The 17,201-nt window shown below is 33.1% G+C and overlaps 1 long non-coding RNA gene across 1 annotated transcript; it reads right to left on the bottom strand.

Moving 5' to 3' along the window:
* Window positions 1–251: 251 nt before the first annotated feature.
* On the bottom strand, window positions 252–9,058 carry LOC128558770 (uncharacterized). Its single transcript, XR_008371911.1, has 3 exons — window positions 8,279–9,058; window positions 3,648–3,905; window positions 252–765 (listed from the first exon to the last, which is right to left on the bottom strand). It is a non-coding gene; the product is annotated as an uncharacterized LOC128558770 (long non-coding RNA).
* Between the last annotated feature and the right edge of the window lie 8,143 nt (window positions 9,059–17,201).

Here is a 17,201-nt window from a genome sequence, read left to right on the forward strand (position 1 = left end):
GATTCGTGTGAGGAAGTAGGGAGCAGGTTTGTACTGGTACAGTATCCAGGTAACTGCCCGTCGTTACATAACTGAAATACTGTTGAAAAACGGCGTTAAACTCAAAACAAACGAACAAACAATTATCCTGCTATCTTTTGCTTTTTTTACGTTGGATTTAGACGTAATATCCCACGAAGACAAAAAACCCTTAACACATGACAAGACTGTTCATATGCATACAATGATATATCTAAGCTGAGAATATATACAATAAATTGCATGTTATCCTTGGCATTTACAAAAGTATCAAACATTTAAGAAGGTATGACAATACTGTTAGAATGATTCTTCAAAGCAATATAAATCAGCACATAGCAGAACTAACAACAACTTTTTATATAATCATGTTACAGAATTTTATCATTTTACTTATAGTATTGTTTTGAAATTAGTGAATAAATGTGGAAGCATCCGACAAAATAAATACTATATTGCACAGTGTGTATCATGCACTATTTGATCAACTTCAAGCTTCAGTGGAGATCAGAGCAGTCCACAGTTTCACAGAAATACACCGTCTTAACATATACAACGTTTCCTCTTCCTAAAGATGTGGAAACATGCGACAAAATAAATACTATATTGCACAGTGTGTATCATGCACTATTTGATCGTTTGTTTTATAATTATCAACTTCAAGCTTCAGCGGAGATCAGAGCAGTCCACAGTTTCACAGAAATACACCGTCTTAACATATACAACATTTCCTCTTCCTAATGATGGCTGAAAAGAAGAAAAAAAACGTTAGGTCTGAGAATATCATTTTTTCCCCCATAAACTTCCATTATAACATTAGGGCGTTTGCGACTTTCTATAAATGGAAATATGTAGTTAATTTTTATTTCACGAACTTTCTTAGCTTCACCAAAATAACGAACGAAAAACATATAAACAGCGATACTTCGTTCGAATATCTATCACATTAATGATATGATCCCCTGTTTGCATCGCTGACATCCCAGCACGCAAGCCTATATGGGGCCCATATGGGCTATATCTGGGCAAATGTACCATATGGGTCCCACATGGGACCCTTATTGTAAGTATTGGCCCATATTGGTCCCATATGGGACCCATATATAATGTCCCAGTGATGTAAATTACAAATGTATTCATTTTAAGTTTATATGTGGTGTCACCAGTATATAAGTTCATATTTTAAGTTTTCTTCGAAATTTTTTATATTTTTTGAAGTATCAGAAGAAACATGCTTCCAAGAAGGGTCCCATCTGGGTCCCATATTGTAAGTATTTGCCCACATTGGACCCATATGGGACCCATATACAATAACTCAGCGATGGATATACCAGTGCATTCATTTTAAGTTTAAAAGTGATGTATCTAGCATAGAAAATAGTTTTTTATGGTTTCTCTGAATGTCTCTACGTTTTCTTTTCTCTCAAAAAGAAACACGTTTCCCAGAATGGTCCTATCTGGGTCCCATATTGTAAGTATTTGCACACACCAGAGCCATATGGGACCCATTGAAGTGATACAGCAACGTCTTTACTTTAGGACCATAAGTGTTGTCACTAGTATAACAATCCTTTTTTCTATGTTTTCTTTGAATTCTAATACATGTACATTTCTTTGGTCTCAAAAAATATGTTTCCCAGAAGGGTCCCATATGGGTCCCATCCCAGCAAACAAAAGACGTCTTGAAGACGTCTTTATTTGGTTGTTTTATGGTCATGTCATCTGTGAACAGAAAAAAAAGACGTTCTTTTCCGTTGTTTTACCTACGAAATAAAGACGACTTTTAAAAGACGTTTTAAAGCCGTCTCTGTCTATAAGAAAATGCAAGGTTTCGTTCTTCTTAGCTGCAATAACATTTACAATATAAACTGTTAGGAAAAAAAAACTATGCTATTAGACATACCGGAATGTTGGATCGAAGGTTTGATAATTTTCTTACTTCATAATAGAAAGGACGGGTATAGCATTTTTATTGTATTTTCAAAATAAAATTACTAGGGTTACAAAATCATGAAAATGGACTAATACTAGTAAATGATTTTTTGCACTTCCGAAATAATTCCTAATTGTTATTAAAATTCGACTGTTGTCTAAGCTATTTCAAAATTGTGTAATTACTTTTTAATAATAACATTCATTCATTTTAAAATATTCAGGAAAGCTATACTGGACATTGGGAACATTTATAATACATGTTTGTAACCATGGTAACTAAGGGTCCATCTCTCTCTACACATGTTATCTATTAGTCACGCCAATGGTTTACACACTATTCAGTTAATTTGATGGAGGTTTAAGCTGCAATACAGAACAAGTTTATTCATTATGTACAGAAGGGACCGATGCAGAAAAAGTGAGTACAATACTTATAACATTATTATAACATAATAATTGTATTATTATTCGTCAATAACTTGACGTACTTATAAGATATCTATTTTAACATCATTAGCTTTTTTTTAATCTGCATTCTATTTCCTTAAAAATATCTCATACTATAAACTTAAATTATAAAGAGCTAGAGGACATCTCAGAAAATGTTGATAATAGTTTAAATGCTTCCATTAAATGTTTAATCAGTACCTTATTTATCAAAACTGTTTTTGCATTTCTATTTAATTTACGGGAAAATGATGAATGATAATTATAAAAAAAACTCGAATTTAATATATTTCAGGTGATATTAAAGCTATAAATTACGACTTACTTTTTTGCAAATAGTCTTAATTTTCATGGACAAATGCTCAGACTGACATTATTTTTTCTACTTTACAGAATGCCTTTACAAAGAATCTGATGAAGTGAGTTGGAAATGCAATAGATCAAGATAAAAAGGTCCACAATGATTCTGAAACAACTACATGGGCAGCTACAATGTTTCGGACAGTTGACAATATCAATCAATCAATAAGACCCATACAATTCCAGAACGCCCCTAAATGGCCCATACTATATATACGACATGGGACCCAGAAAGGTCCCACATGGGTTATAAGATCTGGGACCCATAAGGGGCCCACATTGGTCCCATATAGTATATCCCATATGGGACCCATGCCAAAATGGTTTGCAAAACCCATCTGGGTCCCATATGGGTAGCCCATATAGGTCCCATATGGGAACCCATATGGGTCCCACATGGGTCCCGTGTATGCTTGCTAGCTGGGATGTTAGAAAAAAACACGTAAAAACGTTCAATGAAAAAAGGTCCACATCAGATGTAGCAAGTATTATCATAATTATAACAACCAAAAGAATGTTGTGCTGAGAACTCGTCGCTCGGGTTTTAATGTAAAAAATAATCGATGCTAAATTAATTACACGATAAAATTATTGTTTAAACTAATTTTTTAAAATTTTATATTAAACTTTAGCCTGGTGATTTTGCCTTTGCGACCAGAGCAGACCAAGATCGCCCGTGCAGGTTGATCATGTTCTGCTCTGTTCTTTATTCAGTCAGTAAATTTTCGTTCACCTCTTTGAATCATAAATGGTACTGCCCAAATTTATTGATGGATCAGTCCATTTTTAGTAATTTAGCAGGGTAAAGGTTAACGGACAGTCTGCAAAATTTAGATTTAAAAGAAATTGTTCATTTGATTGTTGTACTTCATCAAGATGGTACTTACAACGTGCCTCCAGTACGCTCTACAGCAGCAAGGGTCGACTGTTTCATCTGAGCTAACGTCATATTCTGTTTCCATGACAACAGGCTCTACGACAGCAACACATACACTATAATGTAGTATTCTTGGCATCACGCGACCTCTGTTCAAACTTACGTACTCATGTGTTCTTGGAGTCGTTGTACATGTGCATTGGCAGTGTACGTTGTATATCATCGTGAGTATTACAAGAGAAGCTAATTTGTACTCGAGCATATCCATCTAAAATTGATAACGGCAGATGAAATACATCATTGTTTGAAAGCTGACATACTATTAGAGAACATAGATAGATAGATAGATAGATAGATAGATTTCTGCATAAAATGTATACAAAACATGGTAAAATAGACATCAAAACATATATGTAAAAGAACATAAATGAATTGAATATAATGCCATATTGCCATGCCAACTACATTATACACAAAGGATAACACGAAAAAAAGGGACAAAGATGTCTCTTATTTCCATTGTGGTCCTTATAATAATAATTACAGTTTGACAAAGGAAGACATTGTTATCACGGTTAACTTTATAATGAAAGACTTGTGGAAAAACAATTACAATATCGTATGTCATAAAAAGTATCACAATTAGGCAAATACACTTAATGAAACTATTGCCGATGATTATTGAACTTAATTGTAGTCTAAAATGAAATCACAATTGGATAAAAATACTAACATGAAATAATTGCAATAATGTTAAAATGCATATATCATTGTGCAAAAAGGTGCTTTTTGATATTGACTTTAAACTATTATAGGACTGAATATCACTTATATGTTGTGGTAAATTATTCCATAAGTAACAACCTTTGTACGCAAAAGATCGTATGCCAAAACTTTTAACCTTTGGAATAGAGTATCTGCTACTATCAGCAAAATTGAAATTAGTGTTTAATTGTTTTTCTGTAGTTGTAACTCGGAATCTAGTATAATTGTAATTATGAACAGAACTGGCCAAAACAAAATTTTCTTCCATATAGTAAGGAGCTGCATGGGAAGAAATCTTAAAAACATGGCAAAGTGTCTTAAAGTCAACTCATTTGGCAACCGATAGCCATCCTAAAGAGGAAAAATGTCCTTTGTCAATATGAGACCTACAGTCTAAATCTAAAACAAATCGTATGAGTTTATTCTGAGATATTTGCAACTTGTTTCTGAGCTCTTGGGTAATTGAATAAAACCATACTGAAGAGGCATAATCAAAATGACACTGAATAAGATAATTTACTAATAGCTTTTTAGTGTGCAAGTTGAGATAATCTTTTTTTCTGTACAAAAAGTTTAGTCTAGAATTAACTTTCTGTATAACTGACATGACCATAGACATCATTGCATTAACGAGGCTACCTGCGATGAGTTGTAACATGTATTGATACATTAATTGCAATGGTCTCTTTGCTGCAAATGTCTCCGTATTTTACAGTAACTGTTCCAATATTAGCAAAATAATTGATCTTGCCAAAATAGTTACAAAAACATGGCCATTCATTAGTCATGAAGAAATACGTGTCAAAAGGTGTCGTGTCACAGACGTTTTTTGTTTTCAGAATAAAACTTCTTAAAACTCATTTTTGTTTTGACAATTAGAAAAGTAAATTAATTACTGTTTCTCGTGTCACATCGCTCTGATGACTGACTAGCTTTGAATATTTCAATAAAAAATAAAATTTCTACAATTTGCAGATTTCTTCGCTTTTTTAGCGACATGACAAGATTTCGTTCTAGTCTAATATAACATTATATGCCCTTCTTACAAGGTCGAATTCGGCCTGAACAGGAATAGACTTAGCAGTCTTGAGGTTCTGAAAAAAAATTACTGATCCCTTCAAGGAGTTTCGAAAGTTTATAAAATGCTGAAGTTATTCAGTAATAATGAGACCCATTTTATAGACCACTATTTTTGTAAGTAAAACCGAACCTATGCCTTGTTTAACACAATAAGATTAGACATTTTTCTGGTGTTCAGGCATGTATAAATCCTGCTGAATAGCGCAAACATTGAGTAAAAGCCCCAATTTTGCTCTCCTCACTAAGATTTCGAAAACAGATTTATCGCTTAGAAAATAGTCGAACTAAACAGGAAGTCCTAACTCTTAAATGTACCGTTTGAATCTTAACGGTACAATTGAAATGCCAAATACGCGTATGAATACGTGTGTAAATATCATGGCTAAACCAATCAAATTGCTTGAATAAATATTGAAACTAACTGCTTTTAAATTAATGATTTGAAGATACAGAATCTTGAATATTTACCTTATAAAATGCTATGTCCAGCTCAGATGTAGTAAAGCGAAAGAATCCGACTGCCGAAATGAGATTGCCATGTACATATGAGCCGTGCCATGGGAAAACCAACATCCGCGCAGTCTGGTCAGGCTCCATGCTGTTCGCTTTTAAAGCCTATTGGAATTGGTGAAACTGTTAGCGAACAGCATGGATCCTGACCAGACTGCGCGGATGCACAGGCTGGTCTGGGTCCATGCTGGTCGCAAAGCCACTATGTTGATTTTCCCATGGCACGGCTCATATATCTTTTATATAGAGTGATGTGCGACTTCTTATGTATTTAAGGTATTTAAATAAGGCAACAGCATGGAATTCATACATCATGATCGGAAGAAAATATTAGATGGAAGCGAAAGATTGAGTAGAATATTGCCAATCAAAATGAAAATTGTGATATTTGAAACCTTTATTATTAAATTGAAACGCAATTTTTGCTTGAAATATAAATTAATGAAACTTTTTAGATAAGAGGGTGATTCAGTAAAATCTGTCACTTATGGTCTTCCATAGAAAAATAACAGCACCGAAGTTTAAATGTACTTTATAACGGATGTTTACTAAAAAATACCTGTGAAATATTGATTTAATCCAGTAACAGTTGACTTTGACTTTGAAATATGCACACACTATTGTACAGTGGCTATATTTCAATGCCATAATGAAACGTGAAGAAAAATAGAAATCGGGGTTTACATTAATGCCCGATGTCCCCAAAAGAGTTATTATCTGAATGAGTCGTATCCACGGTAGTTTTGTATGGACGTTAATAAAGTTATATGTTGGGTTAAAAAATCAAGGGGATCAAAATAGATTTTTCAATACAGAAACCGTCCAAGCAGGCCAGCAGCATCAAAGAAAAACATTGCTGCCGCTAGGAGTATGTTAGAAGAAGATGGTTCATACACTATTTCCAAAATGGCTCTTTCTAATGACATTTCAGAAGGGACTGTCCATTACATTATAGAATGTATATGTGAGATTGGATCACAAGACCAAAAGTTCAGGCGTCTAGTTTGCGCAAAATCACTGCTGAAAAAAATATAAAGGTTACCCAAGAATGTTTCATAGTTGCTTGGTGGGAATGAAACTGGGGTTTATCACTTTGAACCCTGGCTACCTAGCAAAACTTAACAAAACAGTCATTGCAAAATGGACAAAAAGTGCAAAGAAGGTTTTATATGCTATTTTCTTCAATTCTAGTGGCACCGTTATATAAATTCCATGCAAAAAAGTAAAAGCATTACAGAAAAGTGCTTGACATAAGCTGTCAATAACTTCTATCAAAATAAGCACCCATGGAATAGTTTAGAAAGCATACAGCTTATTCACGATAAAGCATCCGCCCACAAGTGTCAGACTGTACCATCTTGCTTAGATCAAGAAGAGGTTGTTCAGGATGAGCACCCACCTTTTTCTCTGGACCTAATTCTCTGTCACATTTTTCCTTTTCTGTTGCCAAAGGAAATGCCCAAATGTAAACGCTATTCTACGACAAGTGTTCTTGGATCAGGTTTTTTTTTTGCAGTATTTCAGCAGTATACCTAGAGACTACTTGCATTGTTTAGGTCAAAAATAGCAAGACTCAAAAACAGATTCTGTACATAAAGAATGCTTAGAAGGGATTACACGACAATTGTTTTAATGTTACATACAGTTACTTACAGCGGTATTTATTGAATAACCCTTTCAGAGTCTTATTATTCATTAAACAACGAAGACAGGTATCAAGAGGGACCACAATTGTTTATCAATATTTATCAATTTTAAAGTGCTGTAACAGGGTAATCTGATATTTTCGCTGGAAGATTCGTCAAATAAATTTCTAATCAGTAGAGGTATCACCTGAAATGTATTTAATTGTGCAAAAAGATATTGTCTCATAATGTACGGCTAGCAGGAAGTTGCAAACAAATAATATAGACCGCCCGCCACGACAATAATGAAAATGTTGCAAGCTCGATTTGATTGACACTTTAGTGGAAATGCATGCTACCGTCCATATATATGTTATGTTATATTATTAGTTTGCCAATGCATGTTATAACTGTTTGATTTAAGAATTCTTACACCTTACCTAAATGCACCTTTTTGCCAGATTTAAATCCTTAAACTTTATGGTTATCAATTACACCATGTTGAGTCGTACAATTGTATGATGAATGCATTCAACCTTTAAATACTTGCCTCTGTAAGGATATTATAAACAGTATCACATTTGTTTAGAATTTAATCTCATTGATTTTCTTCTTCTCAAATATCAACACCCTATGATTGAAAAGTGTATTATGGACTTACTATGCAGCTAATTAACTCGACTGTACGAAGTATATGGAGAGCTATCCTACACGGCTTGACGTTGGCGTCCGCGTCGGCTTCCGTTCAACGTCCAAACTTTGGTTAAAGTTTTGATGCACTTTATCTTTATCTCTGTAATTGCTTGATTGATCTGCTCCAAACTAAAAGTAGTTATTCCTCATCAACACCCACTTCATATGGCACAAGGGCAATAATTCTCAATCCAAGAATTCATGAATCATCCCCACTTTTTACTAAGAATTTCAGGTTAAAGTTTGATGAATTTTCACAGTATCTCATTTATTACTAAATGGATTCGATTCAGACTTAATCACATGACACAAAGGCCATAACTCTTGCATCTATCTTTCATGAATTATTCCCGTTCTTTACTCAAAATTTTAGATGAATTTTTGTGTATTTTCACTTTATCTTTAGTAATACTTAATGAATTTGATTAAAACTTAAATAAGTTGTTCCGCATCGTCATCATCATCATGTTAAAGAAGGTCCATAGCCCTGGTTCAAAACATTCATGAATTGTGTATCCTTTTTTCTTATAATTTCAGTTTAGTTTTGATGTTGACATTATTATTTTAGGTTTTCCAGTGAATTATGGAGTTTTCTCAGTGAAATAAAAGTGATAATCCACAGTTTTGAAACAGTAGATTATCATTTTTATTTTTCACTGTTTTTGCCGAACTAGTTACGGTACTCCATCGCGATTGAAGTCAAATTGTATACCGAGCGTTATGAATACCGGGGACCATAATGACGAGGACGTCGTTACAATGACGTCATTTGTGTTATGCTTTCTGCTAACCTTTCCCGCGATTTTCGACATTTTATAAATTACGCGACAAAAGTAGAGTTTTACACATGAAATAAAAAGAAAATTTGTTTGTTTTAGTGAAATATCAATTTTATTTCACTCATGAGCACCAAAAAGTCATTTTCACTCGTGGCTATGCCACTCGTGAAAATATCAGTTTTTGAAGCTCACTTGTGAAATAAAATTGATATTTCACTAAAACAAACAAATATCCTCTATATCTTTGTTGTTACTAAATGGATTTCATTCAAATTTGAAATGGTTGTTTCACATTACCACTCACATCATATAACAATGACACAAGAACAATAATTTTGACAGCAATATGTTATGAGTAATGCACTCTCGTACTTAGAATTTAATTAAGGATAGTGTTTTAATGCTCTTTTTCTCTACTTCAGTTATTACTAAATAAATTTGATTCAAACTTTAAATAGTTGTTCCATAATATTAACAACATGATATAACACATTTTGCATAACTCTTGCAGAAAGTTTCCATGAATTTTGGCTCTTTTATACTTAATTTATGTTTCGTTACACTTTACCTCTTTACCTCTATCTCTCTTATTACTAAATACATTTGAAATTGTACAATATCTTCATCCACATTGGGGTTATTAAACGCTCCAGTGGCACCTCCAGTTTCCTCAGATGTGCCCAGTTGCACCATGCAGCATCGAAATAGTCGCTCGCGCTGTTTCCTAGGACAGCTCTTGATTTTCTAAACTATACATGAAATATGTTTGACTGTACTTTCGTTAGCTAATTATTTTATGTCATATTTATGAAACAAACATATTACAATACGATATATTCAACAAAAAATACCCAGTGAATATAAATAGATACACCATTGAAAAGGCATGATAAATGTGCTTGCACAACAAAGCCCAGTCATACAGACATTATAAACATAAAAAAGCGATACACATTGATCTATCTTTATTTAAAAGTTAAATTTTACAACTTATTCAAATTTACAAGAAAAAAATGTTCTAACTAAAGTACATATTCATATAATATTGTATTCTTTGATTCAGAACTAAGCATCAATTTGTTTGCAAAGTCTGTCTCTAGACAAGAGGTTTATCTTCCTTTTAATAAAGGGCAAATAATCCCATACTGACGGCTTACAAAGTTATTTTCCTATAGGAATTCCACAGCATAATTATTAAGCGCAATATGTAACAAATATAGCAGAAAAATGAAGAAGTACAGACAATGTTCCAATTCAGCACTGTTTTAATAAGTAAGCGACATTATCCTGAATAGTCAATATGACAGGATGTTACTTCGGACTATTGTCTTGCATGAATATATAAACAGAAGATTTTATCTATTACATCATTTTGACTGTTAATCTACATTTTCCATCCAAGTGCTGCACATGCATGCAGCAATTGCTCCTACAGGTACCAATTGCTTGTATGTTCGTTTTTCTGATATTTTATAGCACTTGCACAATTGAAACGAGCTTCCCTTACAACCTTTTAAAAGCCGATTATGTTTGAGGTCGTAGGTACGGTGACTCCTTTACAAATGTTTTATGGGAGGAATGTTTTGTCCTTATTGTTATTTTCCACATATTACCATGAATTGTATACTGATAGAAATTTATTGATATAAGTAACAACTGAAGGGACAAGCCCAAACATTTTATGCGAAACATTTTTCTCAAAAATCCTTAAGATGTGTATACTCTGAAAGTGACTGGTGGTACAAACTTATTGACAGTGGATTTCTGTAATGTATTCTTATAAATAACCAAAACTATTGTACAGAATGTAGTAAACTATTGCAACGCTTTTGAAATAATGCTAAAAATTTACATTCTTGTTGCATTTTTACAAATATGTAACCTTTAGTTTCAACAATTTTATCATTTTTTTCATTGTCATATATACATTCTATGCCAAACTTGGTAGAAATTAACATGTTGAAAAAAAATACCAAAACTGTGGGCGAGTAGATTTAAGTACGGAATAAGTGAACCGGTATATGATTTTAATTGGAGTCTGCACACCTGCCCATATAACGATTCAGATGGTTATTATGTCTCTTGTTCACTTTTGAATCGAGGAAATAAATCAACAATATGCATATATTGTTTTACTTTTCTTCCAATTTTCTTTTATTTTCTCGTTATTTTTAAATGGAAAATTTATATCTTATTAAACCCTGTGTCAGAAAAAAATAGTAAAATTGTGCAACCAGAATGAAAACAAAAAATAAATAGTTCTCATGATAGCACTCTGAATAAAAACAAGCAAAAACATAAATTGTTCCCATGTCAGCACTCAACTGGTTCGCAGAAATACATAGTCTTTACAAATACGACACGTCCACTATCCAACGATGGCTGAAAGAACAAAAAGTAGATAAAAAACATACAAATAAATGTAATTTACAGTTATCGTAAAGAGAACTAAAAAAATATTTTTTAATCGGATGACTTATTTTAAATTCAAAGATTTCTACATTTTGCTGATACAGTCGATGTGCTGCAGGATTTGTTAGCGTCCTCAGCAATTAACACTTAGTATACCATTTGCTTGTCCAAATGCCATTAATTATCAGCTTGCTATATATTGCTTTCACAATTCAAATTAAAACTATATGGTAGAAAGCTATTATTTCTATATGCCAAAAAACTTCTGATGTATGTGTTTCCTTTTATGAGTAAACTGAGCATCTAAAGACCAAGAACGTGTTGTTGACTCTCCATAACAACATAAATTGACCGGATCATAAACACTACAGGTTTAGACAGCACCGCCACCACCCGAAACACCACAAATATCATTGAACACCTAAGGTTTCATTGACCACCGTTCAGTGATCATTAAAACATTCTTTGGAAAAGCTGTTCTCAACATCTCTACATTTCCAATTCCCCTTTTCGCTATCGAATACCAAACAATTTTTAAAACATGTTTTAGGGGGTATGTCGGGATCACGCCAGTTATGATGGCTTTATGATCGGGCAGGCCCTTAAATGAATAAAAAAAATTCAAAAAATGTTAACTTTCCATGACCACAGCAATAAAGCTGCGTTGCTGACGAAATATATTTAAGACTTAAATGCTAACATATCTTTGTGCGTTTGTTCAGGTTTACACCATATAGGACTACTTGCAATTTTCCATGAATCGTGCTCTTGATTCATGCTTGATATGCAAAGAAGTCCAAATGTGATAAATATCCGTATAAACGCTCAAAAATTATATTCAATGCTTATATTTACATTCGCTTATTATCAGCAGGTGGATGATGCCTAAACTTTAACTTCAACAGTTTCGTTTTTGTCGTGTTGAGCGACCTGTGAAGTTTCCACTTTTCTCTATATTATATAGTAACGTGAATCTCAGTCAAACAAACAGAATAAAGTTGCAAACGAAATCAATACATATAACTACGGCAATCCATTATCAAAACACCGATGTCCATAAACTTGTAGATTTGGTAAGGCAAACGGGTGGTACAATAACTGATACAATGTAATGTGACTATTTAAATGCTGGTCAAATGAGCTTACCCGCCAACCATTGGTGTGGTCTCATTGATTAATTTACACCAGTTAATTGTTGCTTTTTGAAAATAAATATTGTGTTTATGTAATCACAGCAAAAGTAATTCTAATAATATTTGACTGTCTACTTACCCATTTTGATCAGTATATATGCGATATATGCCATAATTGTTTTCTAAAAATAGAAATGCTATATAAAGAATGGCACGTACCACGTGTCTCCAGTAAGCCTTGCAGCAGCAAACGTGTGCTGACGAATCTCCTGTTTGTGTGACAACGGGTTCTGCAATGGCAACACACACATTTCTATGTAGTAAATGTGTAATTAGGTAGTCATCTTCTATGACGTCATGCTCATAAGGATCTGCCAAGGTTGCACATGTGCACTCACAAAGTGCATTTCTTATAACCGTCACTATCACAAGCAAAATTATTTCATACCTGGTAGTTTTCATCGGAAATCGAAATTATCAATATTTTAACATCACAAAATATATTTCTATAACTATTGAAATAAAGCCATTTAGTGAATTATCGAAATATTAGAGTGACATATATCTTGTATTATCGCAGCAATAAATATCAAATATATTTTTCAATGTAAGAAACTGTAAAATAGGTCATTATTTTTCAAAACATGTAACAAGAAAGAAAAAAATGTTTATTCTATAAAAATATATTTCACTCATGAACACCATATCTTAGATTAATACAATAACTTAAATATTGCAAATGGTGTTCACTCGTGTCAAAATACCCCACATATTTGCTATATGTTTCAGTCAAAATGATTTTGTTAAGGAATAGTTTGAGACCAATTACAGGTGCACCAGTGTACCTTATATAATATGACTGTAACGTGGAAAGAAACGTATATAAAAAACCTTTCCAAGCCTGGTACACATCTTCATCTGAAGTTAAACACCATGGCAGTGTGTTATTTACAAGCTCTCAGCTTACATTTTACAAATGTTAGCTTTAACATGTTCTGCCAGTGTATTCTTTGAAAGTTTGCTTTATAAATAAAACAAGTAAGAATTGTAAACTCCAACAAAGAACGAAATATCCCGACATAACCCAATAATATTACTCAAGCAAAGTATCTTTACTTTGAGTGAAACAGTCATTTGCTGAACACCACCAAAAATGTGAAAGGGGAATTGTTACGAATTAACGTTATGTTGCTAACTGAAAAAAATACATGAGCCGCGCCATGAGAAAACCAACATAGTGGCTTTGCGACCATCATGGATCCAGACCATCCTGCGCATCCGCGCAGTCTGGTCAGGATCCATGCTGGTCGCTAACGGTTTCTCTAATTGAAGTAGGCTTTGAAAGCGAACAACATGGATCCTGACCAGACTGCGCGGATGCGCAGGATGGTTTGAATCCATGCTGGTCGCAAACGCACTATGTTGGTTTTCTCATGGCGCGGCTCACATGTTCTTTGAAGCAGAAGTTTTAATAGGGAGATTTTTGTTCATACAGAACAGTTGACTAATAATGATAATAATAAAAGTTGTATAAATAATAAATACAATAACAAAAATGCTTTTTCTAACAGTCGCATTCTTCAAGCTGAAAAATTCAGTTCATATATCGAACTGAAATTGTCGGGACGTTGAAATTTGAGATACCGAGTTTTGACTGTATTCAGAGCTACTTCAAATTCAGTTTTACCCATTGTGGAGTTATATTCAAAGGTCAGGGGCCAGTATCTTCTACCATGTACCACCCGTTCCTATACAATTCTTTAGATAACAAAATGTTACCAATAAATTTATGATTATGTGAGATATATACAGTAAGCACTAAATCAAAGGAGGAATCGGTAGCATACTTCTCGTATGTTACGTTACCATTTTTTGATGATACTTTTTTGTATCAGTTGTTTCGAAGATGTTCTAGATATGAAATTAAGTAATTGATATCATGTTAGTTTGTACTCTAAGAATATATTATGTTTCTTTACTTGTTAGACAATAAGAGTTTTCCGTGACATACATTAAAATACGTTACCATTACCATTAATTCTATTCAATATATATGTCAGAAGAAATGAAAGTAGCAGTTATCAACACAATGATTTATCTAAACTGTAATGACTAAATTTTAAGTTTTCTTTAAGTTAGAAATTGTCTAAAGTATATATTACACATTCAATGTGTGTGAGTCATTTTTTCATTGATATCACAATTACTGTACTACGTAGATGAAATATCAATAAAAATGACAATACTATCAATTGTGGCATTAGTAAAATGTAAAACACAAATGACTAATTTTTTTAACGTTGTTCTAATTATTTCACAGTCCTACACTATGCGACAATCATTTGTTTCTATGTTTAAACATTTTATCAGTGAACATAGACCAACACATATCTATAAAGGAACCAGGTCGGATAATAATTTACAATATTTTTTAAAATAATAATTTAGCGATGGTAAAAAATGTTATGAAACAATTTATTCTTTTATGTATGTGATGCATTTGAATGGATAAATAGTGTTACTTGACTATTTATATATGTATATACATTTATTATTTCATTTATCTAATATAACAGATTTTTTTTATTATTTCGATATTTCTGGGTATAATAACATGAATATTACAAGCGTCTGGAAATTAGCTGTTGAAAAATTATATCAAAACCACAACTGTTTCACAATATCAGCGAAATCACCCATTTGACATTTATACAATGTATCATACCATAGAAATAAAAAAAAACAATAAAAGAATAAAAATGATACTATACATATATACAGGCAAACCTTCACAATATATAAAGATATCAAGTTTGTATTCGACAGATTTGAATTGAAATGAAAAAGTAACAAATCTGAGAAATAGGTTGAATCGGTTAAATGCTGTACCCTCGTAACCGCATTTCGGGTGTTTACATTGTGAATTCTAAACTGTGAATTTGGGTCAATATCACTCTCTTATCCTATGTTGTAAAACCAAAGAGAAAAACTCCAATAGCAGTAACCAGATTCCAACAAAGCAGCCTCTCTAAAACAAACTCCACAGCAGCGTGTCTATGTACGTATATAATGACAGACATATAGCCAAGAAAACACAGACAGACAACTTAAGACAAACCGAACATATTAAGGCACTATATGCCAGAGAGCTTAAACCGGGTAACTGCGCGCAGATCCTCACTCTTTCTCCGAATCATGTTCCACAAGTACCGGATAGTGTAAATACAAATTAGCCTCGCCAGGTGAGTCACTTGCAAGTTGCATACCTATTGGAAACTAAATGCATAATATGCAAAACACCACAAAAACGTTCGTGTTAAAATAAATAAAAGAAAACCTAGAAGCAAATACGTATGTTCTTCGCAGAAAGCAGAGCAATAAGAAGCCCGAAGAAATAGGCGAGAAAAAGCGTATCAAAGCAGCTGGATCCATGTGGGCTTTAGTCCTGACTTTCAAGTCTTCAATCTGTCCCTCCAGACATTATCCAACATGAAAGTGTAAATGGGTTAAACAACAAGCATGTGGAATGACGTCCTAAAAATAGCCGAAACATCAACTGTTTTGATAATTTTCACTTAAACCCTGGGAAAATTTCCAACACCAAATCAAATGCTGTACATATATTCATATAAAACTCTGTTGTCACAGCAGCTATTTTTGGTGAGTAAAGTTGTTGCATTGGTACAGGCTAATGAAAATATCTAATATAAATAATACAATCTGTAAAAAGATCCTTTGGAAGCAAATAATACAACCAAGAAGAATAATAGCAGACTCGGTTTATAAGTCTGAAAGAGACATATTATATACTTCATACTTAACAATAATAGAAACATAAGCATTGACAAACTAGATAATAGCTTTTGGTATAGTATACAATGCATACAAAACAAAACAAATGTTACCGCTACATTCACTCTTAAAATGGCCAGATATAAACGAAAATTTAATAAGATTAGCATGCAAAGTGCACATTCCACAAAATGGAAAGCACACTTCAGTATCATAGAAACAACAAAAAATCCATTTATTATGCCAAATGTAGCAACAATAAAAACGTATGCATACATTTTTCTTCGATTTTGATGTTTTAAAATTGCATTTATTGCATGCACGTCTGATACTATTCTTTCTAGGATCATATATTTCTCTACCTTGTAGTCTTTATGCTACACATATTTCAGTCTATCACAGACACTGAATGCACTTTGTTTAACATTGTTGAAATGTATGAAAAATAGTGCATTTGGCGTTATGATTTGTTTTATCAGTGACACTGGCGGTCCATTATTTTATGTGTGGGAACACGGAATGCATGATTGTGTTTATATAAAAAACAAATTACAAAACCCACGACCATTCAAATTTACCGGATAAATGTAATTTCAAACGTCATGATGTATTTAAGTTATCAAATCAATTTTTTGTTTCCATAAGGTAAGCAAAAAAAAGGAAACAAATATTATCGACAGAAAAAAGCAAGGAAAAATATGCAACAGGGAAGGCTTCGTTTCAAAACTGAAGCCTCCCCAGACCATACCCCAGCACGCGGACGTGCACAAGACCA

This window comes from Mercenaria mercenaria, chromosome 7, assembly GCF_021730395.1.
Source record: "Mercenaria mercenaria strain notata chromosome 7, MADL_Memer_1, whole genome shotgun sequence".
NCBI classification, from domain to species: Eukaryota; Metazoa; Mollusca; class Bivalvia; order Venerida; family Veneridae; genus Mercenaria; species Mercenaria mercenaria.